Genomic DNA, 4722 nt, shown 5'->3' on the forward strand with positions numbered 1-4722 from the left:
GGGGCTGGGCCGGCTGGGGGAGGGGGAGAGGCCACGGGGTTGGGCTGCAGGCCCCACCCCCGATCGGGCCAGTTTGCTGGCTGCAGCGGGCGTCATATCAGCCAGTGGTTCTGGTCAAGGCTTTTTTTTTTTTTTTTAATATATTTTATTGATTTTTTACAGAGAGGAAGGGAGAGGGATAGAGAGTTAGAAACATCGATGAGAAAGAAACATCCATCAGCTGCCTCCTGCACACCCCCTACTGGGGATGTGCCCGCAACCCAGGTACATGCCCTTGACCGGAATCGAACCCGGGACCCTTGAGTCCGCAGGCCGACGCTCTATCCGCTGAGCCAAACCTGTTTCGGCAGGTCATGGCTTTTTATATATATAGATGGGCAGAAAAATACAATACAATACAATACAATACAATACAATACAATAATAAAATAAAAGAAATACAATACAATAATAAAATAAAATAAATAAATACAATACAACACAATACAATACAATAATAAAATAAAATAAATACAATACAATGCAATAATAAAATAAAATAAATACAATACAATACAATAATAAAATAAAAGAAATACAATACAATACAATAGTAAAATAAAAGAAATACAATACAATACAATACAATACAATAATAAAATAAGAGAAATACAATACAATACAATAATGCTAAGGGGCAGAATAGTCCTTTCAAAATCAAGGATATGGTCCTGGCTGGTGTGGCTCAGTGGATAGAGCATCGGCCTGCGGACGGAAGGGTCCCGGGTTCGATTCCGGTCCAGGGCACAGGCCCGGGTTGTGGGCTGGATCCCCGGTTAGAGGGCATGCAGGAGGCAGCCGGTCCATGATTCTCTCTCATCGTGGATGTGTCTGTCTCCCTCTCTCCCTCTCCCTTCCTCTCTCTGAAATCAATAAAAAAATATATATTTTTTAAAAATCGAGGATACGCTGTGTCCACCCCCGAATAGTTTGTTTTTTCTCCGACCACTGGGGACCCTCACACTTGTCTGCCAGGAGCCAGGTTTGTAAATCATTCTCTCTCTCTCTCTCTCTCTCTCTCTCTCTCTCTCTCTCTCTCGCTCTCTCTCTCTGCCTCTCTCTCTTTCTGCTTTTGAGGCTAATTGTCAAAGTGCAAGTCGCAGGAGTGGGTTGAAGTGGGAAGAGAGAGCTGAGGAGGTGAACACCTGAGCTGAATGGCAGGCCCCTCTCCGAGGAGCCCCCGGAGCGTCTGAGGAGGACAATTACCGGGTTTGAGAGCCTGGAGGGCGAGGATTTGAACGTCCTCTTCCTTCCTGGGCTGTGAGAGGCGCTAATGATCGGATACAGGCCCATCGACACCCCAGGGGTCGGGGTCGAGCACCATCTTCTGGTTCCTTCAGGGCCTGGAGCAGGTGTGAGGCCGCCCGAGGGGCCTGCTCCTCTCTGAAATCCTGCCCCGTGTCAAGGTCACGGTGTGACCTTCAGGAAGCCCAGGTCACAGGGGGCGTAGTGGGTGGGGGGGCCAAGGATGGCCCATATGACACTGGCTCAAGGAGATTCACTATTTCTCTTCTATTTTCCTTTTTCATTTTTTTTTTTTTACTTTTATTTCAAGAAAAAATGGTTTTGGCCCTGGCCGGTGTGGCTCAGTGGATAGAGCGTCGGCCTGCGGACTGAAGGGTCCCGGGTTCGATTCCTGGTCAAGGGCATGGACCTTAGTTGCAGGCACATCCCCAGTAGGGGTTGTGCAGGAGGCAGCTGATGGGTGTTTCTCTCTCCTCGATGTTTCTAACTCTCTCTCCCTGTCCCTTCCTCTCTGTAAAAAATCAATAAAATATATTTTTTAAAAAGAAAAAGGATTTTAAAAGTAAAAATATTTCATGCAATAAATATTAATATTTCATGAATAAAAGGATTGCCCTGACCGGTGTGGCTCAGTGGATAGAGCGTCGGCCTGCGGACTGAAGGGTCCCGGGTTCGATTCCCTGTCAAGGGCATGTACCTTGGTTGCGGGCACATCCCCAGTGCGGGGCGTGCAGGAGGCAGCTGGTCGACGTTTCTCTCTCATCGATGTTTCTAACTCTCTCTCCCTCTCCCTTCCTCTCTGTATAAAATCAATGAAATATATATATTTTTAAAAGAATAAAAGGATGTTAAGTATAATAATATTACCCAAATCTGGACTACCAGAGTATAATGTCACAAAAATTGTAGGAAATACTAAAAATCTGCAAATAACAGGATGACGTCTATTATATTCTAGTATATTTTCCCCCCTCTGGCTGTATTTCTGTTCATCAGTTTATGTTGCTCATTATATTCCACAAACAAGTGAGATCACGGGATATTGATCTTTCTCCAACTGGGTTATTTCACGTCGCACGATGCTTTGAACGTCTATTTTGTCGGATATGAGTATTGCTACTCCAGATTTTTTTTTTCTTTCCCATTTGCATGGGAAGATTTTTTTTTCCATCCCTTCACTTCCGTCCTATGTGGGTTTTTTCTTCTGAGGTGGGTCTCTTGTAGACAGCATAGAGGTGGGTCATGATTTTATATCCGTTCAGCTACCCTACGCCTTTTGATTGGAGCATTGAATCCGTTTACATTTATTATTATTATTATTATTATTATTATTATTATTATTATTATTTTAGGGTTATGATTGAGATGCACAATTTCAATGGGGAGGGATTGTGTTTCTCGGGGGACATTCTTGGTTGTGACACACTAGCCGGAGGGGTGAGGCAGGAGGGATAAAGCCTCCCGGCATCAAGGGTGGCTCAGCCCCAGCCGGGCCAGTGTGGCTCAGTGGTTAAGCGTCAACCTATGAACCGGGGGGGTCATGGTTCGATTCCCGCTCAGGGCACGGGCCCGGGTTGCAGGCTGGATCCCCAGTTGGGGGCGTGCAGGAGGCAGCCGATCCATGATTCTCTCTCATCATGGTTGTTTTTTTTCTCTCTCTCTCCCTCTCCCTTCCTGTCTGAAATCAATCCTATAGAATAAAAGGCTAATATGCAAATCGACCGAACGGCGGAACGACCGGCTGCTACGACACACACTGACCACCAGGGGGCGGACGCTCAATGCAGGGGGAACGCGGCTCAGCCAGAAGCCGGGATCACGGCTGGCGAGCTCAGCGGCGGTGGTGGGAGCCTCTCCCGCCTCAGCGGCAGCGCTAAGCCCTCAATTGGACATCCCCCTGGGGCTCCTGGATGGCGAGAGGGTGCAGGCCGGGCTGAGGGACACCCCCCACCCACCAAGTGCAATCCGTGCACAAGGCCTCAAGTTTAAACTAATAAAAATGACCCAGCCCCCATGTCAGACACGTGGGCTCACGCAGGAGCGACCGTGTGGCCCAGCCGGGCGGGCGGACGCCCTCTTTGCGGCCCCCACATCCTTGCTCCTTCCTCTGCTCTGTTTTAAAGTCACGCTCTTCGCCCCGGCTGGTGAGCTCAGTGGTCAGAGCATCAGCCCGCAGCTCGAAGGGTCTAATTCCAGGTCAAGGGCCCGTAAGCCTGGGGTGTAGGGTCGCTCTCTGCCCCTGTCTCTCTCACATTGATGCTTCTCTCTCTCTCTCTCTCTCTCATTGACGTTTCTCTCTCTCTCATTGATGTTTCTCTCTCTCTCATTGATGTTTCTCTCTCTCGATGTTTCTCTCTCTCTCATTGATGTTTCTCTCACACATCGATGCCTCTCTCCCTCTCTCTCTCTCCCCCTCCTCTTTCCTTTCCTCCTCCTCTCTCTCTCTCTCTCTCTCTCTCTCTCTCTCTCTCTTTCTCTGGAAGCCACTGGAAACCATATCCTCAGGTGAGGATGAGCAGAAATGAAATGAAATCAGGGTTTCGAGGGTGACGTACGATGAAATGTCCACTCCGTCTCCATGTTCCCAGAGAGGTGGAACTTGGGCTGGGATTTCACACCTGGCCACCCCCTCGGTAGAATTCTAGTTCTTGGTGGTACGGTGGACCCAATACATGTGCATCTCATTTATTTCTTTAAAAAAGTATGTTTTTATGGATTTCAGAGCGAGGAAGGGAGAGGGAGAGAGAGAGAGAGAGAAACATCCATGAGGAGAGAGACTCATGCATTGGATGCCTCCTGCACGCCCCCTACTGGGGATGGAGCCCGCAACCCGGGCATGTGCCCTTGACCGGGAATCGAACCGTGAACTCCTGGTTCATACATAGGTTGATGCTCAACCCCTGAGCCACACTCACCAGGCCATTTGCCAATATTTAAATACATATTCCACATGCATAGCTATTATTCCATTAGTGGCCTGGTGCATGGATTCGTGCACATGGAAAGGAGATTAATTAGAAGGTGGCGGGCGGGGCAGGACGGGGCGGGATGGGCCGGACACGCCCTGGAGCCAACCTCCCGCGTTCCCTCCCTGGCGTCTGCGGAGTGAGAGGGGTCCCTCCCGCAGGGGTGTGGGACGCAAACACACGTGTGCAGTAAACCAGAGTCGGGCCGACAGTGCCCCAGCAACAGCATAACCCACGGCCGAAGGTGGAATCACGTGACCCCGCGAGGAATCGGGCTCCCTCCTCTCTGATATCGGAGTGAGTCACCCCAGAACCACGGCTGCCAAGTCACTGCAGCTCGGCAGCTCCTGCGTTGAGCGTCTGCCCCCTGGTGGTCAGTGCGTGTCATAGCGACCGGTCAGATGGACACTTAGCATATTAGCCTTTTATATATATACTATAGGCCCGATGCACGAAGATTCGTGCAATAGGC

This window comes from Cnephaeus nilssonii (assembly GCF_951640355.1).
Source record: "Cnephaeus nilssonii genome assembly, chromosome: Y".
Taxonomy (NCBI): Eukaryota; Metazoa; Chordata; class Mammalia; order Chiroptera; family Vespertilionidae; genus Cnephaeus; species Cnephaeus nilssonii.